This window comes from Felis catus, chromosome A2 (genome assembly GCF_018350175.1).
Source record: "Felis catus isolate Fca126 chromosome A2, F.catus_Fca126_mat1.0, whole genome shotgun sequence".
In the NCBI taxonomy this organism is placed as follows: Eukaryota; Metazoa; Chordata; class Mammalia; order Carnivora; family Felidae; genus Felis; species Felis catus.
In genome coordinates this window covers 61,917,720-61,945,530 of record NC_058369.1, presented here as the reverse complement: position 1 = coordinate 61,945,530, position 27,811 = coordinate 61,917,720, and the positions used below count along the sequence as shown (strand labels likewise).

Here is a 27,811-nt window from a genome sequence, read left to right as displayed (position 1 = left end):
TTGTTTCACAGTTGTTCTTGTTGCTGAATATTTGCTTCGTGATTTTCCTGGATTAATTCTATAGATTCTGTATTCTCTGCAAGCTCTTTTTAGTTCTTGTTTTTATTTTTAAGCCTGACTTCCTAAGAGTCACCCTGGATCCGCATAATTTAGTGATCAGCTAATTATCAATCATAGGATATCCCTCAATGCCTTGCACCACTCCTCGCCACGAGGATCTGTTTGTAGAGGTGCACCCTGTTCGCACAGGGCCCTGGGGCCAGCCTGACCTCTCCCTCCCGGGTCCCTCCTGGGCGTGTACACCTCCCTGAGTGTGCCTGGGAATACATCGGCGCTTCTCGAAGTTCCCTCCACTCACCTCCTTCTCCAGGTTTTCCTTTTAAACGTGACGCAGGCTTTTTCCACCCCAACTGAAGGAATAGCCTTGTGCGGCTGCGTATTACCAGCAGATCACCCGTTTCCTGTAATGGGATAGGGCTTTTTTTGTTTTCAACTGAATGCTGAGTCAAATCAATCCAGACTGTTCTATGAGAACGAGGACGCTGCAGGTTGCTTCTGGTAGGTCAGCCTGCTGACTCTGCTCTGAGGGTGGGACTCTGTGGAGCTTCCTGAGCAGCCACCCTCTCTGCTGGCTGTGTTGCTGTGGCTTCCCACGGCTCTCATGCCACGAGCTGGTAATGAAGGGCAGGCAGTCGTGGCAGCCCCACATCACACCCAGCCGCCCTTGTGCAACGTCCATAAGGGTGTTTTCCCCAGTGGATGCCTTTCGGCTCGTTCTGTGCCTCTGGTTAGTTTTCCCCGTACGAAAGTGGTGGATTCTCATTGCTTTGTCATTATCCGTATTGCTTTTGTGGGAAGGGAGTTTCCTGAAATCCACCGTTCCAGAAGCCAATCCTTGTCAACAGTCTTTATGTTGAAGCTGCCTTGAAATTCTTTAGGAATCAAGTCAGGTATAGAGCATGGAAAGGCTGTGGTAGTCATCCTATAAAATCATCCTTGAAAAGTGTACAGCACTATTAGAATATTTGAGAGACTTTCCAAAGCATTGAGGGGAGATTTTTATAAACTGTATCTTCAGCCTGAACTATTCTATTTTTTAAGTGGTTCTAGTTTTTTCAACAGAATCTGATACGGCATTCGAGACAAGTTAAGACACTTCCGTGAACCTGTGACCCTGACTCAGAAGGACCCCTTGAAACTTGATCAAGAGGCTATTACCTTAAGATTTCCTTGATATGAAGGGGTGTGAGATCAGGTCATGATCTCACAGTTTGTGAGTTTGAGCCCTGTGTCGGGCTCTGTGCTGACAGCTCAGAACCTGGAGCCTGCTGTGGATTCTGTGTGTGCGTGTGTCTCTCTCTCTGCCCCTCCCCCACTACTCTCTCTCTCTCTCTCTCTCTCTCTCTCTCAAAAATAAAATAAAAACATTAAAAAAATTTTTTTAAGATTTCCTCGGTGCAACAAGAGCAGATGCTTATAACAAAAAATCTGCCAACCAGCTGCAGCCCGTGCAAACCACTGGTAAATCGTGTCTGATTAAAGAAACAGAATGGAAAATCTTGGCACACCTGTGTCTAGAAAGCCACTCTTACCAAGATGCCTAACGAATGCCCTGGTGGAAGAAAATCTGCATCTTCTCTTTGAGATTATTAAGAATAGAAACTGGGGCCCCTGAGGGCTCAGTCGGTTTAGCGTCCGACTTCGGCTCATGATCTCACCATTCGTGAGTTCGAGCTCCGTGTCGGGCTCTGTGCTGACTGCTCGGAGCCTGGAGCCTGCTTCGGATTCTGTGTCTCCCTCTCTCTGCCCCTCCTCTGCTCACGTGCTGTTTCTCTCTGTCTCTCAAAACTGAAAAAACATTTTTAAAATGTGTATAAAAAAGAATAGGAGTGAAGTCTGGAGACAGCCAGTCAACTGCTCTTGAGGTCTGTACAGCTCAATCATCATCATCAGCGAGTCTGAATACTTCTAAGAGGATGGATGCAGGGGGTCCTCAGGAAGCTTGCTTATTGCTTGTCCGAATTTGTAAGGGTGACAGCCCACATCAAGGAATTCACACATTTCTGGGACCAACACCATCAGCCTCGGCCCCTGTTGTCACTTAGGGAAACGATCTGAAGGATTATTGGCTCTTAATTTTGCTCACAGAGAGGAAATCAGAAAAGATACCACCAAAACTCAGAGAGGAACTGAAACCTAAAACTTACGCAGCCAGTGGGGAATAAGAGTCACACCCAGCCGATGTTTACTGAACATGCTCTCATGGGCGCCATCCTTCATTCCAAGGCTCAGGTCAAGGAGGCACCAGGTGACCCCCTCAGCCTGCCCAACCTCCTTACCCCCCAGCTGCTGACACCAGCTGCATTTCCAGACATGCGAATTCACTGGCCACAAAGAAGGCGCTAAACCCTGAGGCCCTCTGCTCCTCGTGTGTGGGACCCTCTGCTTCCCAGCTGCCGTTTCCGGCTTGTGTTTTGGGGGCTTTATTAGCTCTCATCTCTGCTTCCAGATACCTGGTCACTCAGCTACCTAAACAAACGTTGACCATGTACTTGTGCAAACCACTCACTGAAGGCGCGAAACAAGGATGAGGCCAGGGTGGTGCGCCTGGTACCACAGAAAATGTGAATTTGGGTTTTATTTATACAAAAATTATGTATAGTTTCTCCCTTGACTAAATTCCCAAGTGGTGAACTCTACTCGGGCAACATCCCTTCATGCCTGCCCACTGCTGGCACCGCTCGGCCCTGACAGTGAGACCCGGACCCCCAGAGAAGGAGCTCAGTACAGGTGCATGACCGGGGGGAGGATGCAAGGGTCACTCCAGAACACCAGGCGGGTTTTATTATGAGGATGGCATACCCATTTAGCACGGAGTACACACAACAGGCTTGTGAGCCGGAAGATTCACCGATAACCTGAAATCTCTACATCCGAGTCCCTCTACGCACACTCACAGGCGTATACACACAGACACATACTTACAGACACACACGAATACGCATGCACACTCATGTCCGGACACACTTGCATACAGGTGCACGCCCATGCCAACACACAGATACACATGCACATAAGTACATGCAAATGTAGGCATACAGACACACAGACAGACACGCGGACAGAAATGAACACGGCAGATGCACACACACACACACACACACACATGCACGCATACGTGCATACACAGAGAGCACACCAGCCTTGAATCCCTGGAGCAAACCTCTCTTTATCATGGTGTATAATTTTTTACATATTGCGGAGTTCCATTTGCTGATGACTTTTGTGTCTAAAATAACAAAGCTTTAGGTGTTATGGTGGTGCTGGCTCATAAATGAGTTAGGAAGTGTCCCTCCCTTCTATTTCCTGGAAAAGGCTGGGTCAAGTTGGTGTTAATTCTTTAAATACTCGGTAGAATTTTCTAGTGAAATCATCTGGGCCTGGATATTTCAATTTGGGGAGTTTGTCTTTTTAATTACAAATTTCATTTTCTTAAGAGTTACGGAGCTATTCAAATTGTCTGCTTCACACTGGGGGAGAGGCGGTAACTGTGCTTTTCCAGGAACTAGCATCATCTAAGTTTGATATTCTTTTAAGTTTTTTTTAATTTGTTTATTTTAAGAGAGAGAGTGTGTGCAAGCTGGGGCCGGGCAGAGAGAGAGAGAACCCCAAGCAGCCTCCGCACTGTCAGTGCAGAGCCTGACTCGGGGCTCGAACTCACGAACCGTGGGATCATGACCTGAGCTGAAGTCAAGAGTCGGACGCTGAACCCACTGAGCCCCCCAGCCGCACCTGAGTTTGAAATTTCTGTGTGTCGAGTTGTGTATCCCATTCCTTCCCTTCTTATCCCTTCGGTGTCTGAGGGCCTGAGGGATACTCCACTGGATAGTTTGTGTCTTCTCTGTTTTCTTTGTCAGTTCAAGTGCCACTTACTCCAAAAAGTCTTTCTAAAAGGCTCCCTCAAAATGTATCCTTTTCCTTCCAACAGGCGCGTGAAAAGACAAGAATCATCAGGGAAGTGCCAGTCAGAACCACAGCGAGAGACCTCCTCCACCCATGAGGAGGCCTCTTATCCAAACAAGAAGAAGAGAAAACAGCAAGTGCAGAACGCTCACCGCGAGGTCCAAGCCAGACCCCGAGGGCTGGTGGCAGTCCCATCCACCCCAGACTCGCCCCCCATCTGGAAACACACCGAGCTGGGGGTGTGGGGGGTGTTCCAGAAGGGCCAAAGCCCCAGGCATCCAGGAGATGCTTTCCGTGGAGGGCTGTGAAGGTGCCGGGGCTCCGGCTGGAAGGGGGAGGGGGCAGAGTCACGGTGTGGCCACTTCCAGGTCCAGCCCAAAGGACAGAGACGGAAGGGACGCTGTCTGACCGCGGCTCTCGGAGGTGGGCCAGGCTCCTCTGTCATAAGCCGGACAGGATCCGGCTTGCTGTATGTAGTTGGCTACTCCATGCAACACATACTTGGCTCCAGAAAGTTCTCTCTAGAAGAGGTGACACTGTAATGGTCCAGTTTGCCTCTAGGAAGGGATGCTGAGGATTTAGCTTGTTTCCTCTGAAAAAAAATGGCACGAATTGGGGAGCAGGAGTGGAAAGGGGGTCCTGACCAACAGCCAACGCTTTCTCCCTGGCTGAGGGTTGTTTCTGGGGTGCGGCCTTCCAAGACACTGGGATTTCAACTCTGCTGCTCAGGGAGGTGGTGGCCTGGGCACCTGTTGGCCACGGTCCTGCCCCAGTGCTCTAGGTGACCAGGTGACAGAGGTGGGGGCCCTGAGACCCCCCCCCCGTAGGAACCAAGGAGGGACATGGAGAATCTGGAACCTCAGGACGGCTCACTCCACCTGGAGCTCTCTCTGTGTGTCTCTCTCTGGGTCTCTCTCTGCATCTCTGTGTGTCCGTCTCTGTCTTTCTGTGTCTCTGAGAGTGTGTCTGCCTCTCTCTGTGTCTCTGTGTATCTGTCTCTGTCTCTCTGTGTATCTGTGTGTGTTCATCTCTGTCTCTCTCTGGGTCTCTCTGGGTCTCTGTGTCCGTCTGTCTTTCTATCTGTGTCTCTCCTTTTGCCTCAGGGAAGAAAACAGAATAAACAAAGTCACAATGAAAAACAGAGCAATAACTAGCCCCACAAAAAGTATGCTGCGGTTTCCTTCAGGCAAACAGGACCTTAATCGCCAGGACGTTTTCATTTTCATCTTTTTTTAATATTCATGCCACGGGGGCTCAGTAAACACCGGCTGAACCTGACGAATCGAGACGCTGCTCCAGAAAGCTCAGGTCGGAGCTGAGCGCCGGCTAGCTTCTCCCTGCGTCCTGCCGTCCAGCAGGTGCGAAGTGACAGCTCACTGTGGCTTTGGTTTCTGTTTCCTTCATGACAGGTGACATTGGGCTCCTCGTCTGCTGGTCACCTGGGTGTCTTATCTGGAAAGCCCTCTGCTCAGGTACTGCCCATTTTTTAATGATGGTGAGAATCTTATGTTTTAAACCTTACAATGTTCAAACTCTTCTGAAAACGCTGGGGACTGAGCCTCCTCTAGGAAACAGTGTGTTTCGTGAAATTAAAAACGAGACATTAGCGTTTCTTCCCATGACAGTCTCAGGACACGGAACCATTTGGTCGTCCCCCACGTATCCTCAACACGGAGACCAGCCCCCTCGCGTTGTGGGTCCCTTGAGCTGGTCTGTGTCTGCAGGGGGTCCACGGCTGCCTCCCTGCCCATCCTGACCAGCTGCACCCCACCATGGGGTCCACGGCTCTGCGGGACCCTCCACCCTACAGCCCCTCCCGTCCCCAAAGGCCCCCTCCTCACACACATACCTGCCGAGCCCTCTGAACCCACACCACCTCCACCGAACCCGTGGTCTCCAGCTGCGTGCTGGGGCCCCCGACAACCTGTCCTCCAACAGAGAGACAGGGATGTAGATGTCCGCACATCCACCTCCCTCCTCTGGGGCTGTCCCTCTGACAACAGACTTCGGGTGGGAGGCTGAACGCGCCCAGTCTCTCCCATGAGCCAGGCTTCAGCGCATGTTTGGCTCGTGTTTTCCCTGAGGCCAGACACGACTCTGCAGTGGTCTTGTTTCTGTGGGTCCGTCCAGGTCACGGAGGGGCCCTGATGGATGCTGATTTTTGGTGGGATTGTTTATGTCCGACCGGGGAACCCCAGGCTTAGCCGTGGATACCAGGCCAGCTCCCGGAGGCAGGTGCTTGAAAGCAGCTGTCCCCCATCCGGTGGCCGTGGACTCCTGTCCCCCAGAACATGGCCAGAAGCAAACTCATGCGTACACCCAGGCTCACGTAAGGGTCCCCGTGTCCCGGAGCCTATGGATTTGACATTTTCGGGGAAGCCTTGTTAGCCAGTATCGGTCACCTCCCACGTCATCCTGGGCAGAGGTCTCTGAAGTGCCTCCCGCCATCACCAGGGGCTAAAGCCTGGTTTCTGATTCATCAGGAGAACCAGGGAGGCTGGTCAAGAAACACACAGCAGCTTGACCCTTGGCCCACAGCCTGTGGCAGCCGCCCGGAGCCCTTGTCTACACAGTCTGCCCACCAGACAGCCGCTGTCTACATGTCAGCCTTCAGGAGGCCAGCCTGCCACCTCCTGTGATGGTCCAGGAAGCCACACGGTGACCCCGTAATGATTGATGGGCCAGCCCCTCGCCTGATCAGCCATCCTGTGTTCCCACAGTGAGCAGATGTCACCACCATCACCGTCTTTATCATCCCAAGGTGACCAGGCCTGTGTCTGCAAAGTGGCAAACTTAGGACTCAGATGGTGGCCTGGATCTCAGGGTCTGCAGTAATAATGCGCCTGTTCACAACCAGCTGTTGGGAGGAAGACCCCAGCCCCCCACCCCCAGCCCCCAGCCCCCAGTCCCTGGCCCCCCAGGTAAGCACCCAGAGGCTCTCCTGTCCTCCATCCATCCTGAAAGAACAAGAAGGAGATGATAGTCTTGGGATTCAGCCCAACATAAAGAATCCCATCCCCACATCAAATGTCTCGTCGAGGCCACTGGGAAACCACATAAGTGACATTATTAAACCATAGAAGTTTCTTTTTAGTGAACAGAGATCCTCACGTTCATGCAAAGAAACAGTCTTGTGTGCTCTGCACACCGTAAAGACAGCTCTGGTGACCGTGGACTCTCAGGGGACGAAGACGCCCTCAGACTGCTGCCCACATGGGGCTCTCATTCTCTCTGAAGGAAAATGACCTGAAAGCAACGCCATCAGTGCTGTTCTTGGTGCCGTGTCAGCATTACCAGCAGGTCCACTGAGGCACTAGCCTGGAGCCACCAGAGAGCTCTGGTCACCGCCGTCACTGACCAACGTCCACCGCCCAGGTCACCACCGTCACCATCCGAGGTCCACCGCCCAGGTCACCGCTGTCACCATCCAACGTCCACCACCCAGATCACCACTGTCACCATCCAACGTCCACTGCCCAGGTCACTGCCATCACCATCCAAGGTCCACCGCCCAGGTCACCGCTGTCACTGTCCAGTGTCCATCGCCCAGGTCACCGCTGTCACCGTCCAACGTCCACCGCCCAGGTCACTGCTGTCACCAACCAATGTTCACCACCCAGGTCACTGCTGTCACCGTCCAACGTCCACTGCCCAGGTCACCACTGTCACCATCCAATGTTCACCACCCAGGTCACCGCCATCATCATTTGAGGTCCACTGCCCAGGTCACCACTATCACCGTCCTGCGTTCACCACCCAGGTCACTGCCATCATCATCTGAGATCCACCACCCAGGTCACCACAGTACCGTCCAATGTCCACCACCCAGGTCACCGCCGTCACCGTCTGAGGTCCACCATCCGGGTCACTGTTGTCACCGTCCAACATCCACTGCCCAGGTCACCACTGTCACCATCCAATGTTCACCACCCAGGTCACTGCTATCATCATCCGAGGTCCACCGCTCAGGTCACCGCCGTCACCATCCAATGTCCATCGCCCAGGTCACTGCCGTCACCGTCCGAGGTCCACCATCTAGGTCACCGCTGTCACCGACCAATGTCCACTGCCCAGGTCACCACTGTCATAGTCCGACGTCCCCCGCCCAGGTCACCACTGTCACTGAGGTCCACCGTCCACACGTGTGGCTCCTGGGGATCACGTGCTTCGGGACCACATGGAGCCATGGAGAGCACCGGGTGGGAAGAAACAGAGTCGAAACCTGCCCTGGGCTGTGGCCTTTGGCAGCTTTCCAAGTCTCAGTTAGGTGACACCGGCCCCCAAGGCCAACAGGGCAGGGCCAGGCCACACTCAAGGCAGCTACTTTAGATGGCCTTGCTTCCTGTCTCCCGGGTCCCATGCATGCATGGTGTTCCCTGTCCTCCTGGACAATCGGTTCTGCCCATTCCTGTCCTCTGTCCTCCAGGACAACCGTCCTCCGTCCTTCAGGACAACAGTGTGAGCACAAGCTCACACTGGGGCCCAACGCCAGCCAGCCGCAACCGCCCACTCAGCAGGCCTGTCCCTCGGGTGACCCCGAGGTCGCCGACCGGCACACGGTGCCCCCAGCTCCCCACACCTGTGCAGCCCCAGGACCTGCCAACTCAAAGCCCCAGGGGTCTCACTGTGCGGAGAAGCAGCTGGGTCACAACAACCCCGTGTCCTCATGGAGACCTTGAGGTGAGGTCAGAGACGCCGAGGGAGGCCACTCATGGAAATGATGGTGTCTGCGGAACCCAGCTTCCCTGAGGACCGATCTTCAGAGGAACGGTCCCCAGGACACTGGCAGATACTAACAATAAGACGGGAAGAGGCTGGACTAAATCTCCAAAAGCAAGTGGGTCATTTAGAGCGATTATATCTCTAAGAAATGGTGCTCTCCAAGGTGACCTCGGCATCGCCAATTCAGTAGCCGCTGCAGCCTGCCTCCAGGCGCGTGGCAGCAGGTGGCTCCAGACCCCACAGCACTGTCTCCTGGGTCCCCACAGTCTGCGGCTGACCCACTCTCCTCACCCCATGGATGCAAGAATCCCACCCCTTGGATGCCCCGGGACCAGGCCACATCTCTGCCCGAGGCTCAGCCCCTGAGCTGCCTCCCTGACCTGGCCTGGGGGATTCAGCTTCCCCCCGTGTGGTGAGGGGGCCACACCCCACCTTCCGGCATTGGGCCACCAGCTGCATTCTGCTTCCAGTCCTGCTTGGAATTTCCAGGGTCCTACGTCCACACACAGGCACCCCCACTCTGCAGACTCCTCAGTGCACACGTCCTCCCATGGCTGCACAGAGCCTCTTCCAGCCCCCCCCCCCACTCCTTTCGGGGATATTTCCGAAGGTCAAGGAGCCCAACTGACTCTGGGCGTGGCCGTTCCCATGTGTGGCACCAGAGGGCACCAGCATGGTCTGGGACAGAAGAGGCTGGAGGGTACAGCCAAGTGGGTGCACTGTGGGTGCAGTGACACTAATTAGGGCAACTCACGGAGCCCCTGGGGGAAAGGGCCAGAAAGGTCCAAAGGGCGCAAGGACAACCCACCAGGCCACGTTCAGAGGGGCTGGGAGGGCTGGTCCCCGGACGCGGGGCTCCGGGCTGCAGCCAGCAGGAAGGGGGCATCTGCGGCCCTGACACCAACTCCAGACCCGCCCCCACCCTCCACCGGGCAGCCTTGTCCCAGGGGTATCGCCGAGCGTGTCAGAACTGTCCCTGGAAGACAACAGGGTCTGGCCAACCCCCCCATCCCCACACCCCACCCCAAAACAACTCAGACGGGAAAGAAGTGGTCAGAAACTTCACCTCTTATGCACCCAAGGTCAAAGAGGACATCCAAGCAAAACAGCACGTCACAGCCAGACCTTCAAAGACAGGGCCCCTCAGGCTACAAACTGGCCCCCGTTTCCAGGGTTCCACATAGCAGGAGTGTCTCCTGTGCCTTCGTGGCAGACGTAAAACTGTATAAAGCAAGTCCCAGAAGAAGGGCCTGGTCATTTTTGTCCAGCTCATGGACTCACGCCCACGAATCTGGGCAGCTCCGTGTGGGGGGACGTGCAGACTCAGGAGGGACAGAGAAGCCCATACCGGGTGTGTGTCCGGTAGCGGGAAAGGGTTCTGAGTCCCCTCGCCTATGCTGGCTTTCGCTGCAGGGCCACAGACCCCACCTCGGGCCAGGCTCTCCAGCACCCACGTGTCCCCTCCATGCCCACCCCCGTCCACAAGGCAGGACAGTCCGCATTGTGACCACCAAGACCAGTAGAACTTTCACCCACCCTAGACTTATTCTTATTATACCAATATTTGCGCTTTTAAATTCTGGAATCTATGTTAGTGGCAAATCGCATGAATGTTACTTGCGGTTTTCCATAAACCTTAACATCCCAAAATAAGTAAGAATCTGGTCTGCTTATAAATGCATACATACAATGCACTTTTTGTTATGTTAATTAATGTATTTTTGTTTCTGGTCTTTCCTGTTACCCCCACGGCCTGTCCTCCCACAGAGCTAGTAAGGATTTCCACCATCACCGACCCAGAAAAGGGCAGGTATCTAGGATGGGAGCAAGTGCAAAGGCCCTGGGGTTGCAGCCAGCGTGGCCTGTCCAAGGATAACCAGAAGCACATGTGGCCTGCATGATGGGAGCCAGGAGAGAGTGGATGAGGTCAGGAAGACCGTGAGGCATTTATTCCAATGAGTCAGGTCAAAGGGCATCTGGCAGAAGCAGGGAGACCCTTCAGGAGACGGTCATACTCAGGGCAGGGGAAGGTGGCGGGACCTGGGCGGCGGCCAGAGGTGGTGATGCCAGCGGTGAGCCAGGGACCAAGGTCGGCTGAAGTATCATTTCCACGGAGCCTGATTGGCTCTAAGTCCTTGAATAGTGAATGATCTTTGATTACCTGGGAATTTTCCAAGCCATGAAAAATCTGCACAGAGGGAGGAAAAAATATCGGGAACGCTTGTCCATCTAAAAACAAATTTGCTCTTTTTCGACTTTGCGCCGGGATGGTAACTCGTGTGTGGGGGTGCCTTGCAGGCTGACAAGCTTAAGGCCACTGTGCAGGTGTAGTGGGGCCGTGACCGTCCGCAGTGTCGCGGACCCTGCAGCTAGAACTGTGGCCTGGGGGCTGGACGCCTGGGCGCCTGGTGGGCAGTAGATCGTCCCGGCCTGTCCCCGCTTCTGGGGGTCGCCCACCTGTGGCAGGTGGCGACCTCACCCTGACACCCGTCTTCACGCGGCCTTCCCTGCTCCCAGATCCCCTCTTGTCTGAGGACACCAGGCACCGGGTTAGGGGCCACATCTCCAGGATGACCTAACAAACTACCCCCTCAGCAGCCTCCCTCGGCATAAGGCCATGTCATGGGTCTGGGGGGACACCCCAGCACCAGTGCCCACCATCAGAGCGCCGTGCAGGCCCACCCCATCCCTGTGAGGCCAGCGGCTGTGCTCAGGGCCTTCGGGGTCGGCCTCAGGGGGTGAGGAAAGTCCGTCTCACAGGCAGGGACATCGGGGACAGGCCCCAGTCCCCTCGGAGAACCTGGCGGACACAAACGGTGTGGACCTGGTGGAGGAGAGTGAATTAGTGAAGCTAAAAACAAGTTTTCTGGACCCTGGAGCCTCCACAGGGGCACCTGTGTGACGTCAGGGGGCAGAGTGGAGAGCAGGGCCAGGCTGTGCTGGCGCTCACCCTTCACCCAAGCAGAGCTGCGGGCGCCAAATCGGCAGGCGTTCTCTGCGAGCTGCGGGAGGATGGCGTGGGGAGCCCCTCCCCAGGGCCATGCCAGCCGCGCGCTGACAGAGGACTCAGGGCAGCAATGGCACCACGTCTGATTTCCTCGGCAGGATGAGACTGAGTCACACACTGGTTTGCAGGCGAGGCCTCCGGGGACTAAGTCTGAGGAGTCTTTAAGGAAAACTTTCTCCAAACTTGGAAAACAGCCCTCGGGCTTCAGGGTTTCTTCCTCTTGGGGGAAACTTTCCTGAGCCGTGGATTGGGCCAAGGACGTTGTGAGGTTATCTGCACCATGAGGTTGGACAAGATCCAACAAAACATCACAGAGAACAGAGGCTTTCTTCGAGGACATGGCCCCGCAGGGCCCCTCGGGGTCTCAGATGATGAGGGGCCTCCCCAAGGGGGGCCGGGCAGTGAAAGCCCAGGTACAGCCCAGGGGACACCGTCTGTCCATGGTGACTAGCTCAAGAGCAGGTGGGGTGAAGCCCAGGCTGGGGCTGGAGCCTCGTCAGGACCAAGTGACCTTCCCAGCTGCCACTGAGGGCTCTCTTGGGGTGTCTCTAGGGGCTCCTCTGCCCTGAGCACAGTCTCCAGCCCCTGGGAGGACACCCCTTCCTGCCCTCTGGCCACCCAGCCTGGGGAATCCTGACTCGCCTGCTTCCTACTCTTGCTGGCAGGCACCAAACCCCATTCCTTTGTCAAAGGAACCCCAACTTTATTTGGGGTACCCATATGTCCAGATGCAAATGCCCACCCCCAGACTCTCTCGCCGCCGGGAGCACCTTGAACAGAGCCTGGATACTGACACTTGGGTAAAGGTCTGCTGAGCCAGATCTCCTAGGAAAAGATGCAGGTCCAGGTGTGTGCGCGACCCACCCCCCCCCCCTTCCTGGGATGCCACTGGTATAGAGGCCCCACCGTGGCCCGGAAGCCAAGATCTCGTGTGTCCCCTGGACCTGCTCCCGATCCCTCCCCCATGCTGTGTGGCTCCTGGACCAGCTCCTGATCCCTCCCCCATGCTGTGTGGCCCCTGGACCTGCTCCTGACCCTTCCCCCATGCTGTGTGGCTCCTGGACCAGCTCCTGACCCCTCCCCCATGCTGTGTGGCCCCTGGACCTGCTCCTGACCCTTCCCCCATGTTGTGTGGCTCCTGGACCAGCTCTTGACCCCTCCCCCATGCCATGTGGCTCCTGGACCAGCTCCTGACCCCTCCCCCATGCTGTGTGGTCCCTGGATGGGCTCCTGACTCCTCCCTGCACTTCAAGCCCCTGATCACTGCTATCCACCCCCAGGCCAGCATTAAACACCAGCAGCCCCACTGCCACCCCTGAACAGACAGCTTTCTCTCTGTCTACTGACATCCAAAGCCCCATTTCCAGGATATTTTTAAAGCTTGGGGAACAAGGATGTTTTTGCTCTCATTATCTGAACAATTTGGTCAATTGCCACCTTCTGTTTGCTGATGCAGACCAGGTCTGGCTCCAGAGAGACACCATCAGACCTTCTCATCTGCAGAGCCTGAACCCCCCGGCTCAGGCCCCAGGGCAGGGCGTCTGCAGAGCAGAAACCAAGCCCCCAGACCCTGAGGCAGCCCGGGGTCCCCAGGGTGGGACTTAGAGGTTTTTTACTGAGTCCAGCCCAGAGCCAAGAGTGATGGGATGTGAGAGGGATGGGGGGTGAGCCCATGAGCTGTCCTTCTGTCCTGACTGAGGCCTCTCCGGTCGTGCACAGAACAGGCTCAGCCTACGTGTGTCGCTGGAGCCCAGGATCAAGGCCCCTCGTCTCTCCCTCAGTGCTGCTTGTACCCACCTCCCAGCAGGCACAAATGGATGAATGAATGAATGAATGAATGGGCTTCCCCACACTTTCAGACAGGAGGCCTGCCCCCATCCCCGACACACTTGACATGTGCCTAGGCCCTGTGTCCTCACCGTCTGTCCACCAAGTGAACAGCTCTCGGCTCTGGGGCACACAGGTGCGGAGGTCCCGGGAAGGACAGCTCAGCTTCCACAGCGGGCAGCCCAGGTGTAAATGGAGTGAGGACGCCTGGGCACACGGGTGACCCTTGAACAATGTGGGTGTTGGGCACCAACCCCCTCCACGTGGTCAAAAATTCACATCGAACTTTTTTTTTTAACGTTTATATTTATTTTTGAGACAGAGAGAGACAGAGCATGAACAGGGGAGGGGCAGAGAGAGAGGGAGACACAGAATCGGAAGCAGGCTCCAGGCTCTGAGCTGTCAGCACAGAGCCCGATGCGGGGCTCGAACCCACGAACCGCGAGATCATGACCTGAGCCGAAGTCAGACGCTTAACCGACCAAGCCACCCAGGCGCCCCTCACATCTAACTTTTGACTCCCGAAAACTTAGCTACCGACAGCCCCCAGTTGACCGGAAGCCTTACACCCCGTTAACACATTTTGTAAGTTATACGAACCACATGCCGTATTCGTGAGGAAGAAGAGATACACCTGCAGTGTGCACTGTATGCCTAAGTGGACCCGTGCATTTCCAGCCCAAGTTTGGGGTCAGCTGTCTACTTGAAGAGGCCAGTGCACACCAGCCAGGCCCTCCGTACCCGCTGAGTGCCGCTGTGGCCGAAGGCAGTGGTCATCTCCGCGGGGCCAGAATCAGGCTTGTACGTCTGCAGAGAAAACTCGTTCGTGGTAGGCACACCTGAAGGGTGCTGGGCCAGGCAGCCCCTCTTGTCTGGAGAGGCTCCTGGAGGGGCGGGGCGGGCTCCGGGGGCCTCCACGAGGGTGTCCCCGCGTGGCCAGGCGCTGGGTTCAGCACAGCCTCTGCTCTACGGGCCCCGGGGAAGCTGCAGGCGGGCAGTGATGCCGGGCGGTCAGGTGGCTGATGGGCCCGGAACACGGCAGACGGCAGAGCCCTGGGAGTCGGGCCAGGAGGGCTCCTAGGGGTGCGGGGAGCCGGGCGGAGCAGGACGGGGCTCAGGGCGGCCCGCACACCAGAGGACACTGGACTGGACGGCCAGTCTCCCCGCTGGATTACATGCTTTTTGACTGGCGCCTTCCAAAGCTGAGGAAATTTTACCTCTGCTCTCAAGCAGCCAGAAAAAACTGGTGGATCGGCTTTTGGCTAAAATTATATGCCATTTGTGTGGGAACATTAGCTACCTGCCACCAATTGAAAGAAAAGCATGGCCACCTGACCTGCTGCACGTTCAGGGACATACGGTCAGGATACCGGGGGCCTCCTGGTGGAAAGGAGGACACGGGGGCACCAGGCGTAAAACCACAGGGCCACCCAGGTGCACACACCGCGGCGGGCTGTCCCCCAAGCTCTGACCTGAGGGAGGGAGATTTCTGCTCACCGTGTGACCGCCCAGTCCTCCAAACTGGGGGCGCTGCAGCCAGGATCGTGTCCCAGTCCCTGGGACAGTCATCAGCCCCCCACCCACACCCACCGACCCCCCGACTTCAGCATGCAGCCCTGTGCCCACGGGCAAGAGGGGTCCGGGGCTGTCTGGGGGCCCACCTGCTAGGCGGAGAGACCCCCTGCTTGTCACCAACCTCATGTGCAGGTCTTGGCGCGTGTTCGGCAGAATCAGAACCGACACCATTTATCATGTGGAAATGTCAGCCAGCTGAGGGTCGTCACGGGCGCCTAGCACGCGTGGAGGGCAGGCCAGAGCCTCTGGGGGACCCGGGATGTCGGGGTCTGCTCGAGTCCACAGTGCACTGGGAGGGGCCGCCATGGGGGCTGGAGGGCGCTGCACGAATGCCGCCCTGCCACGCCCCCGGCCACGCCCCTTCCCCCCCTTCCCTCCCTGGGACCCCCCCCCCAGGACACCCTGCCCGCTGGAGCCACCTGCCGTAGGAGCATGACGGGAGTGCTGGGGGGTGGTCAGGATGGGAGGCGGGTGTGTCCAGTGTGACGCAGCATGGCGTCCAGTGACATCCATCCTTCGGCCCCAGGACTTCCTGAGGTCAAGACAGGCAGGGCGCCTGAGAGCCCCGGGACTTTCCTCGGGAACCACACATTTCCTGGCAGCGCGCAGGCAGCCCCCACAGTCCCCTGCCCTCCTGCAGTCACCGGGGCCATAGATGTGGCCAGGAGACAGCAACGTGAGCCGGCCAGAGGACTGGACACCTTAGTGTGGGGGTGACCTCAGGTGTGAGGGTGACCCGGGTGACAGGGTGTGACCCTGGGCATGAAGGGAGGATGTGTCCTTCTGAGCTCCCCGGGCTGCACGACACAATAGTTGAGGGGGGCGGGACAGGCAAGGGTCCAGGCAGGAGTCCCTCCCCCGCCCTGTGGTGCACCTGCTTTCACATAGGGTCAGCCAGTCTCTGTTTGCAGAAAAGAAAAGCAACAGTCTGTCCCATAGAAATGTGCGTCACAGTAGGGTCCAGGAGGCGCTGTCACAGGCGCCCGTCTGGCGACAATGGCCCTGCACACACCCCCACGCTCACGGCACCTCCCGGGACATCAGCATCTGTGGTGTCACGACGCCCCATGAGCCGGGAAAGTCCATCCCTTCCACGGGGAGGATGTGGCCACCAGCTCGTGCAGCACAGCCTGGAGCTCCCGACCCCTCTGAGCCACAGATGAGCCAACATCCTGAGACGCATAATATGATCAAATGGCTTTTCCTCGAGAGCTACTTCAGATCATGCTTTTCTCATCCCACAGGCAGGACTTTGTAAAAACAACGGACTTGAAGACGTGACCTTGGCAAATCCCTGGCCCTCCCTGGACCCAGTTTCCATCTCCCCATCCATGGCTTCTGGGACGGGGTTTATTCAACCAGCGTTCACCAAAACACCCAGCCAGCCCCAACTTTTCGGGGTTCTTTGACGGCCATGGGAAGGCAGCCAGTGGCCTTTCAGATGGATCCTGGCTGGTCTTATCTTCTCAGACAACTTAGGAAGTCAGCTTGGGGTGAGAGGCAGCGGGACGGACTGGGGACAGAGGGCAGGCAGCCGGCTGCGCCCTGCGCTCCCTGTCCTACGGGTGTGGTCACACCCTCCCTGGGCACGGAGGGCCCACCACCTTGGAAGCCCGGGCGTCCGCCTTTGAACTGGCAACAGACACAAATCTTCTCCTCTGAATTAAACCCCAGAAATTCAGATGTTGAAAACAGCCACCCGAGAGGACTTTAAATGAGATGCTTTGTCTCTTTCTGGAAGGAGTCCTGCCCTGAACGACGGGGCACCACGAGCAAAACCCCAGTCTGTCTGGGACCCAGTTTTCTTGTCTCTGAGGCAGAGAGAGCCCTGCCTGGGAGCTAGAGATACAAACAGGGAACCTCGTCCAGGACGTGTTGTGTCATGTACTAGTTCCCGGAAATACAAAAATAATGTGTCTTTTCCCTTCTTCCGGAAGCTCCTCACAGTGGGTTCTGGCTTCGCCCTTGGTAGTTGAGTGACAGGTGCCTGAGCCAGGGCCCTGGGGAGGGTTGCTTTGCACGAGAAATGGGTCTGCTAACAATTTAGATTCCCCAACCTGAAGTGAACACCCACCCCAAGGGGAACGCCCAGTGGAAGGAAAGGTGCAAGGCCAAGTCCAGGGAAGGAGGGACCACAGCCCCAGCCAGTGTCCAGGAGCAGCTGCCCCAGGGATGGCTCCGCTGGGTGGGCGCTCTCGGGACCTCTTGCCACTGATGCCCTGGAAACCATGCCTCCTGCTTCCACTGCCCGGAAGCTCCTCCCTCCTCCCATCTTGCTGGGCTTTCCACACATTGCTGCCGAGTTTTGTTTTCCACATCCACATGAGTTCTCTCCTTCATTCTGAAAATGTGGTGATCTCTGCTCATTTTTTTATTGTTTATTTTTGAGAGAGACAGAGCGTGAGCAGGGGAGGGGCAGAGAGAGAGGGAGACACAGAATCCGAAGCAGGCTCCAGGCTCTGAGCTCTCAGCACAGAGCCTGATGCAGGGCTCGAACCCACAAACCGTGAGATCATGACCTGAGTTGAAGTCAAACACTTAACCAACTGAGCCCCCCAAGCACCCCTGCTCATTTTTTAATGTAAAACCAACCTTGCATTCCTGCAATCAAACCCACCTGGTTAGGTTGTGTTATCCTTGCTCTACAGCTGGATTCGATTTGCCAAGCGTTGCTAACAACTTCTGCATCTATGTTTATGAGGGATAATGGTGTATAATTTTCTTTTACTTCCCTTGTTCTGTATCAGAGCTCTGCTGTCCAGTGAGAGGAGTCGGGTAGCAGTCCTTACTCTCCATTTTATTAGTTTAAGACTACTGTTAGTAGTAGTCCTACCTCACGCATTTGACAAGATTTACCAATGAAGCCATCAGGTTCTAGAGTTTTTCTTTCTAGGAAGGTTTTTTATTAAGAATTTAATTTCAGAAGGGCGCCTGGGTGGCTCAGTCAGCAGAGTATCTGACTTGATTTCGGCTCAGCTCATTATGTCAACAATTCATGAGTTCGAGCTCCGACTCGGGTTCTGTGCTGACTGCTTGGGATTCTCTCTCTCCCTCTCTCTTCCTCTCTCTCTGCCCCTCCCCTGTTCATGCTCTCTCTCTCTCTCTCTCTCTCTCTCTCTCTCTCTCTCTCTCTCAAAATAAATAAATGCATAAACATCAAGTAAAAAAATAATTCAGTTTCGGGGTGCCTGGCTGGCCTCGCCAGAGAAGAATGTGACTCTCAATCTCAGGGACATGAGTTCAAACCCCACGTTGGGTGTAGAGATTACTTACATAAACAAACAAACAAACTTAAAAAAATATATTCAATTTCTTGAGCAGCAACAGACCTATTCAGATCTACTGTTACTTCTTGTTTCAAAGAATTTGTTCTTGGATCTAAGTTGTCAAACTTACTGGCATAAATTTGCTCCTAATATTTCCTTATTACCCTTCTAACATCTATAGGATTTACTGTGATGGCCCCTCTCTCCTTGACACCAATAATTTGTAGATTCCTTCTTTCCTTCTCCATCGGCCTCGCTAGGATTTTGCAAATTTTACTGATTTCTTCTGATGGCCAGGTCTTGGTTCTCTGGATTCATCTACCAGCCATGTGCTTTCTGTTACCCTGATTCCCATTCTTGTCTTTAGTATTTCCTTCCTTCACCTTATTTTTGGGTTTAATTTGCCTTTTTCCCTAGCATCTTCAGATGGAACATATCAATAATTTTTTTAACATTTATTTATTATTGAAAGAGCATGAGCAGGGGAGGTGCAGAGAGAGGGAGACACAGAATCTGAAGCAGGCTCCAGGCTCCAGGCTCTGAGCTGTCAGCACAGAGCCCGACACAGGGCTCAAACTCATGGACCATGAGATCATGACCTGAGCCGAAGTCAGACATTCAACCGACTGAGCCACCCAGGCACCCCAGAACATATCAATAATTTCAAATTGTGCTTCCTTTCTGACGTAAACGCTCAAGGCTACGAATGCTCACTCAATGCCGTTCTGGGGTGCCGCACAAACGCTGATGTGTTTTTGTTAGGATGAGACATTTCCTAAGAATTACCCAGGGATTTTTTTTTCTCTGACCCATGGATTCTTTAAAAGAGTTTTGTTTAATGTCCAAATATCTTGGGGGGTTTCTAGATCTCTTACTGGTTTCTGGTATAATTTCATCAGAGGAGAGGAGTGCACTAAGTATGATTGTAAACTTTTGAATTTTATTGAGCTTGTTTTTACGTTCAGGTAGGGAGTCCATGTTCTGGAAGGTGCCACATGCCCTTCTGAGTGTCCGTTTCCACGTTCACAGCTCTGAGGATACCAATGAGGTGACGATGACAGATGCTACTGTTCAAATCTTCTATAGTTTTGCTGATCTGTTGGCCTGAGTGGTTTGGCCGTAAAAGAAAGAAGGGTGTCAAATATCTCCAGACACAGGATTCAACTCTCTCCTCCCCAAATGATCCAAAGTAGCCATGACATTTCTGTGCAAAACCCTCAGTGTTACTTGGGAAAAAGCAGGTCAAAACTGCAAAATGCTAATGATATTGGAATTAAAATAGAAATGAGTAATTAATTAAAAATAAGTCAACAGGACTGCAAAACGCCTGTAAGAAGAGGAGACGTGATATGCCCCCAGCGACACAGAGGCTGCGGGCCAGACCCACGGCCGCGGGAAGACCGGACTCAGCGGCCAGAAAACCCTCGGATTCTGAAGGCCTCATGGGAAGGAGAAGGTCCGCTGGACTTTGAGCAAGGAGAGGAGTGGTGTGTGCAGGTGACCCACAGGGGGTCCACACCCCCTTCCCCCAAAGCAAACTCCCACCAAAGGACCGTAGTCCCCAGACGTGCAGGAAAGGCCAGGTCTAACTGCAAACTTCGTGTGGAATAAACAAGGAGATGAAACGCACAGAGAAGGCGGCCGGGCGGCAGGAAATGAACGCACACAAATGGAGGGAAGAGATTCCGCCTGACCTCGGAGGAGGCGGGAAGAAGACGGAAGCCAACGGCATGTCTACACTCGAAACGGAATTACATACTACCACCCAACAAGCATCTGAAGACATAAAAACCCAGCCCAAATCTCAGAGCACCTGGGTGGCTCAGTCGGTTGAGCATCTGACTTCAGCTCAGGTCATGATCTGGCAGTTCGTGGGTTCGAGCCCCACGTCAGGCTCTGTGCTGACAGCTAGCCTGGAGCCTGCTTCGGATTGTGTGTCTTCCTCTGTCTCTGCCCCTCCCCCACTCATGCTCTGTCTCTCTCTCTCTCTCTCTCTCTCTCTCTCTCTCAAAAATAAACATGTTTTGGGGCACCTGGGTGGCGCAGTCGGTTAAGCATCCGACTTCAACCAGGTCACGATCTCGCGGTCCGTGAGTTCGAGCCCCGCGTCAGGCTCTGGGCTGATGGCTCGGAGCCTGGAGCCTGTTTCCGATTCTGTGTCTCCCTCTCTCTCTGCCCCTCCCCCGTTCATGCTCTGTCTCTCTCTGTCCCAAAAATAAATAAAAACGTTGAAATAAATAAATAAATAAATAAACATGTTTTTAACAAAAGAAATTAAAAAGGCAAAGAATTAGATTAAGCCTTTCAACCATGGCCAGACTAAACGAGACAACCACAGAGTCGAATTTCTCCAAAACCGAGGGGGCGGGAGCACAGGTGAGAATTTATGTCCAGCCAAGCGGTCCCTTGAGTATCAAGGCCACAGGAAAACACGTCTCCACACACAAGAATGAAGGGAATCCTTCATCCATGGGCCCTTCCGGAGAAATCCCAGTTAGTTCTTTTTCTCCTGAGTTGAAAGCAAACACTTCAAATCCTTGACACACGAAGGGAGGAGCCTCCCAGCTGTCGCGTCACGCCCCTTCCCAGATGCACACGAGACCCCGGGGCGCCCGCACGTGGGACAGACAAGAGGTTGGGAGCGAAGTGGGAGGACAGAGTTTGTAAAAGAGAAGAACGGAAACCCTTTATCCCTTCACCAACGCTCCCGGGTAGATCAGCTTCAGGAAAGACCAAGGGTCTGGGAATTGGCTGGTCAGTCTCCACGTGCACACGTCCTCAGGAAGGTCCTTGCGAATTTCCAAGTCACACCTGCCCAGACCCAGGCGACAGTAAACGAGGTCCTCAGAGGTCTCTAAAGAGAGGCTGACGCCTCCCCACCAGAGCCCTGATCCACCCAGAAGACACTAAAACCCTGCAGGCCAGCGGCTGTGACCGTGTGGGTTTTGGGATGCAGAGGCACAGACCTCCTCTCTAGCAACTCTTTGTAAACCCTGTCTCTGGGCCACAAGTGGGCGGATCTGGAGCCACGGTGGATGCCCGGCTGCTGGTGGCTTGGGCACTGTCCCTCGCGGCTGGCCAGCTGGGGTGGGAGTGTGCCCTCCATGAGAGCTCCGGGCCCCCTGGTGCAGAGTCTCCTGCAGGCAGATTGGCGCCCGAGAGCCGACCCAGTGTGCCCGTAAGACGAGGGCAGAGGACCTATCATAAATAAAACAGCATCAGGCACAGAGTGGGGCAATGACCAGCCAGGGTGCCGGGGATGGCCCCAAGTCCACTGCTCCCCTGTTCCCAGCATCCCCTGAGACTCATGTAACGTCTAGGACCAGGTTAGAGTGAGCGGACGAGCCTATGCTCCAAGGAGCCTCGACAACTCCAGGATGCCCCGCGGTGAGATGGTCACCACCCGGCGACCAGGAGGGCCAGTTGCTGCCTCCCTCTGTGAGGAGGCTTTGGTGACTCTCTTGTGCCCAAGTCAGTAGAGGGATGGTCCAGGGCATTGAGGTCAGATAAACCAGGGTTTAATCTTGTCTCCACCATTAGCCAGCCATGTGGCCTCGGGAATGTTACCTCACCACACCGGGGCCTCAGTTTCCTCATCTGTAAAGTTGCAGTAAAAGCGTAGTGGACCCCGAGGGTCACGAGGGGATCACAGGATGCCGGGCACTCGGGCACCATTCCCAGAACGCAGGAAGGACATGCTATTATTATGTTCCAGGAAGCCCGGGTCCCACGTTTCTCCTCTGGTGGCTTTGTTATTGGAAACCTTTTCATTTCCGGCTAGAGAAGCCGCCAAGATCCCTGCCCCCTCCGCCCCCTCCCCACATCCCTGTCCCTCCTTCCCTAACCTCTCCCGGCCCCCAGGTCACCCCGCTTTCTCCCTGCCGGGAGCCCCCTCACAGGACCTGAAAGCGGCCCCCCAGCCCCCAATCCTGGTGTCTCCCAGGCATGTTGTGTGAGCGTCACTCACGGCCAGAAAACAGGCCAGGAGGAGACAAAAGGGAGGACTCAGGAGTCCAGAATCCCCCAGACGCGTTCACTTTGTGCCTGAGCTGTCCTGGAGTCGTCCTACTCGTGAGCGACAGTGGCCCATTGGACCCGGGTCCTTGTTCTGCCGCAGAGGCCAGCGTTCAGGGAGAACACGCCTCTGCCCACCCCGTCTGCAGTCATGCCCGCTGCTTTGTTCATGGACTCTTTCTTTCAAATGGTATTGAAGCTTCTGCATCAATTATCACCTGTGTGGCTCGGTACGTGTCCCATGAAGTCACAGGCCACGGAGGGGCAGGGGCCAGCCAGTGACGGGGCCTCCAGACCACTGGACGGGACCCCGCTGCTCTTGAAGAGACCAGCTACGGGTTTTTCCCAGGGCACTTGTCCCGTCGTCGGGCCGAAGGAGGAAAACCAGAGAGGTGGTGGCTTGTCCACAGTGACCCTGCAAGGCAGAGGTGAGGCGGACCTGCCCTGCCCCCCACCCAGCCCCTGACTGAGTCTTCAGGGGCCGCGAAAAAAATACCACAAACCAGGCGGCTCTAGAAACGTGAGTTTACTCCTCACCGTCCCAGGGGCTGAAGCCCGAGATGCAGGCCTCCCTGCGGGGCCTCTGCTGGGCGAGTGGACGGCACGCTCTCCCCGTGTCCTCCGTGGTCTGCGATCTGTGCTCACTTCTGGGGGAGGGACGGGAAGCCGTAGGGAGCAGCGCCCAGGTCCCAAGGAACTGGAAACCCGATTTCTTGACCTGGTGGCCGTGGCTCTGTGTTATTCTTCCTGTTCAGTGTGGGCCCGCACTGATGTGCTATGTGTCTTCACGTCACGCCATAAGCTCTAAGGGCCTTTTTCGGATGTTCTGTGCCCAGAGCCGGTGCAGACACGGCTTCCGGGGGAGCTGGCAGCCGTGTGCGTTCCCAGGCCCCCTGGAGGCCCTCCATGCCCCGATGCCTCCCTCCGTGGGGTCCTGAGCGGTCCTGCCGTCGCCGGCCCAGAGCCCACGGACCTCTCAGACCCCAGGGCTCCCACCCCGATCTATAAGGATGCCGCTGGGATTCCTGCTCCCAGAATGGGAGCAGGGGATTCAGACAGGCCTCAATACCTGAGAAACACCACTGCCCCCCAAACGGAGCTCTGAGCAGGCGGAGGGGCTGGCCCTGCAGGGAGTGGGGGTCCCTGGGAGGCACAGAGACGACTCAGGAACTCAGACCCCGAGCGGCTTTGAAACCCTCCCCAAGCCCTGCACTGGGGGCGAAGTTGGGGGGGGGGGGTTGCCTAAAGGTCGTGGGTCCACCCGGCTTTCTGCTCACCGTCACTGGGGATGTGTCTGGGCCGGCTGGTCACCCCACACAAGCAATCCAGACGTGACAAAGGGCAGAGAAGAACACCATCCGGCTACGTTGGCTTTGGGCCTTCCCAGAAGATGCAGTGTTCCTGGACAGCAGGGTCTCATATGGGAGACATTTCACAAACGTGTCATTTCCCAGCCACGTCCCGTGCCAGCCGGCCTTCCCTGAATGGTGGGAACTTGCCAATAAACGTGCTGGGTTTTTTCCCAAAAATCTTTATAGATGTGACTCCAAGGCAAAGCCCATCCTTGTGTTTGCAGTTCAGGGATTCTGGAACGGGGTGGGCCCAAGTGGGAGGCAGGGAGGCCCAGCCTTTCATCTGCCGCAGCTGTCCACACCTGGCCTGGTGTCCCCAGGGCTCCAGCAACGATGTAGCCCCGGGCAGGTCCCCGTTGGACAGGTGTAACAAGCACGTGCCCGCCAGGACAGTCCTGACCGCCGTGGTCTGGCTGGCCGGCCGGCCAGGGTGGGGGTCTCAGGCCAGATATACGTATAGGTACTAGGTCTTAGCTGTCTGGTAAACAATCAGCTGTCCTATTTGGTTCATTCCTAGATATTTTACTGTTTGTGGCCGCTGTGCATAGGGCACCTCCTACGTGAATTTATGTTTGAACATTGCTGTCATCCACGTAGATTGTTGATTCTGTATCCAGGCTTTGCCCCATTACCACCACAAAAATCTCATTGGTTCTAATTATTTGTATTGATTTTCATGGATTTTCTAGGTAGATGGTCACATATCTGCAAGTAACTGACAGTTTTGACCTTTCCTTTTCAATACATGTCCCATTTCTTTTTGACGTGTTTTTTTTTTTTTTGGTTTTTTTTAGTCTTACTACACCGACTAGTACCAGTCTCGAATGTGAGCATCCCTGGTTCCTTCCTGACATTAAGAAGGACACGTCTGGAGCGCCTGGGTGGCTCAGTCGGTTGAGCGTCCGACTTCACCTCAGGTCATGATCTCATGGTTCGTGGGTTCAAGCCCCGAGTCGGGCTCTGTGCTGACAGCTCAGAGCCTGGAGCCTGCTTTGGATTCTGTGTCTACCTCTCTCTCTCTTTGGCCCTCTCCTCCTCTCTCTCTCTCTCAAAAATAAATAAATAAACTTTAAAAATGGTTTTTAAAAAAAGGACGCATCCGATGTTTCGCCACTAGGACACACGTGAAGTAGGTGTCTGGGGGCCACCAGTCTGTGCACCCCCTGGGCCCGTCCTGCTCCGCTTATGTGGCAAACCTGGGGCTGCTCATTCCCTCTCCTCTGTCCCGTGTTTCTCCTCTGGAACATTGATTCCCAGCCTGTCCTGCGGCTACAGGTGGGTCCGTGAGACGAGTCTGGCCAAGAGTCACAGGGAGAAGCCCTGGAAGAGAGAGATTTCCTAAAGAAAAGGTGGAGTCCTAGAGTGCCTGGGTGGCCTAGTGAATTAAGCATCTGACTCTTGATTTCTGCTCAGGTCATGATCTCATGGTCGAGAGTTTGAACCCTGCGTCTGACTCTGCACTGACAGTGCAGACTCCGCTTGGGATCCTGTGTCTCCCTCTCTCTCTGCCCCTCCCCTACCAGCACTGTCTCTGTCTCTCTCAAAATAAACAAATAAACTTGAAAAAAAAAAAAGGGTGAAATCCCAAGAAGAAACTACCTCTGCCCTTCCTTACCCCCTGCTTTCACGCGGGTGAAATGCTCCAAGATGAGCAGCTGGGCAAGTTCAAGGAAGGAGGTCATGAAGCAGGTCCCCTCATGACATCCCTGGGTCACTGCCCCAGCCACTGGTCGTGTTCTTCAACGGGATGCCAGTCGGTGTGCCACAAGAGGAGATGCAAGAGAGGCTTGGGAAACAAAGGTGATTGTACCAATAGGGCCCAGAGACAGGGAGGCACCAGGTGGTCAGGTGGGGGGAGCCCAGGCCAGAGTCTTCTCTGGGATTTCCACAGGGCACAGGTTAGCACTCACAGGGCAGGCTAATCAGCTCAAAATTGGCTACCTTGAATAATTCCAGCAGGTTCGAAACTCCGGGCTGTCCCCAGCTGCCTGGTACCTGGCCCCGGGCTGATGAGGTTCAGGCACTGCCTCCTTGGTCCACACAGGCTGGCTCTGGGCTGGCCGGCAGGCACATCAAAGGCAGGACTCCACTGGGACCTGCATCTGCCCTGAGAACCACTGGCCCAGGGGGGCCAGCCTCCCAAGCCAGAGTTTGTAAGATGCCGGAACATCGTAAATCACAGAAAATGAAAAGTGTGCTCAATACAACCACACACGTGGTTAAGCCGCTTCTTGTCAGTCAGGCCCCTGCCATCTGCTACCTTCTCAGACCGAGTCCTGGTGGGTCAAGGTGGCCCTGGACGAGCACCATTATTTAGGGAACTTCCGTCTTTGTCTACGATCTGGCAGAAAGTACTCGCAAATCCAAAAGGCCTGCGGTCCTACTTTAGAGGTGGAATCTAAGTGACTTTCCAACCTCATCTGCGGAGACCATCCTATTCAGGCTCCCCACCACAACTCCGAACAAAGACCCGTTTTATTGATCAAAGCTTGTCTGTCTTTTCGATTTCATTACCTCTGTTTCCATCATTTCTTATTTCTTCCTTCTACACTTTCCGTGTTTCGTTTGCTATCTGTTACTAGTGTATTGAGTTGCACACTTAGTGAATTTTATTTCCATCTTTCATATTTCCTGGAAACGCATCTGAGGCTACACACTGTTGGGTCCGTGCTGCGGTTTGGGGCCCTGTCCACACTTGTCAGCGCTTACCTACCCGTGCTGGTGTAGGAGGGGTGCTGCCCACTAGGGGACCCCCTCAGTCACACTGGGCACCAGACACCTCACACACCCTCCCCACTGTCGAGCACAAATGCAGCCCGTGTGAGCTGACGCAGATAGTGCTTTTAGCGGTACGGACTTGAAAATGATTGTGATTTCCATCTTTATTACCCTTTGAACCCAAAATTACAGAAAGTTTGTTTGTGGGACGCCTGGGGGGCTTAGTTGGTTGAGCGTCCGACTTCAGCTCAGGTCATGATCTCGCAGTCTGTGAGTTCGAGCCCTGCATAGGGCTCTGTGCTGACAGCTCAGAGCCTGGAGCCTGTTTCGGATTCTGTGTCTCCCTCTTTCTGCCCCTCCCCTACTTGTGCTCTGTCTCTCTTTCTCAAAAATAAACATTAAAATTTTTTAAAAAATGGGCAGAAGAGGGGTGCCTGGGTGGCTCATTCGGTTAAGTGTCTGACTTCAGCTCAGGTCATGATCTCATGGTCTGTGGGTTCGAGCCCCGTGTTGGATTCTGTGCTGACAGCTTGGAGCCTGGAGCCTGCTTCGGATCCTGTGTCTCCCTCTCTCTCTGCCTCTCCTCTGCTTGTGCTCTGTCTCTCTCTCAAAAATAAATAAACACTAAAAAAATAATTTAAAACAAAAGAAAGTTTGTAATTTCCAAGTAAAAAGATTCTTTCTTCCACTCTTCAGTCCTTTTAACCCAAGACTGTGGCCAAAATCATTTCAACCTTTGTCGGTTCCCCTTGGGTGTTTCAAAAGGATGAATATTTTCACTTGGGAAGGACAGACAGGTTGATAGATAATCGATAGATAATAAACATTAGATGCAGATTGTGTCAAGCTTGTTAGCGGTTATACATCCCCACTTTCCGTGTGTGTGTTTATGTGATCTTTCAATTTGGGGAGATCTGTTTAATGTGCTCCGTTTCTCCTCGTACCTGTAACAACCCTTGATCCGGGTCCTTGGGTCCTCGGAGGCTCCAGGCTGTGGAGTCCTGCTCAGCCTCTCGCTGCGTGTTCCTGGACCTTACAGGGCTGATCCCGCCCCAGCCCCCCGCCCCACTCCCATCTCTCTGACGGGAGCCCTTGAGACACCGACCACCTGGTTAATTAGGGCTGGGTAACCAAGAGAACAGTGTGCTTCCCAGATACCTCATTGATCATCACTAGTATCTATTTGGTTTCCGTTCCTTGATTGAGAAGTCGATTCTCCAACTGTAGACTAAAATAGTGCTCCTAGAGGAAAGCAAATTCAGGGGCGCATAAGCGGCTCAGTGGGTTGGGGGTCCGACTCGGTTCAGGTCATGATCTCGGTCCGTGAGTTTGAGCTCCGCGTCCGGCTCTGTGCTGACAGCTCAGAG

General features: G+C 54.8%; 1 long non-coding RNA gene across 3 annotated transcripts; it reads right to left on the bottom strand.

The window, feature by feature from the left end:
- Window positions 1-19,278: 19,278 nt before the first annotated feature.
- On the bottom strand, window positions 19,279-26,769 carry LOC102900664. 3 transcript variants are annotated; one of them, XR_002740417.2, is made up of 7 exons: window positions 25,668-26,769; window positions 25,342-25,512; window positions 24,923-25,046; window positions 23,652-23,775; window positions 22,912-23,092; window positions 22,593-22,789; window positions 20,547-21,558 (listed from the first exon to the last, which is right to left on the bottom strand). It is a non-coding gene; the product is annotated as an uncharacterized LOC102900664 (long non-coding RNA). The 3 variants fall into 3 exon arrangements; XR_006594049.1 differs by lacking the exon at window positions 20,547-21,558 and adding an exon at window positions 19,279-19,464 and having other exon boundaries at window positions 22,593-23,092; XR_006594048.1 differs by having other exon boundaries at window positions 22,593-23,092.
- Window positions 26,770-27,811: the final 1,042 nt, after the last annotated feature.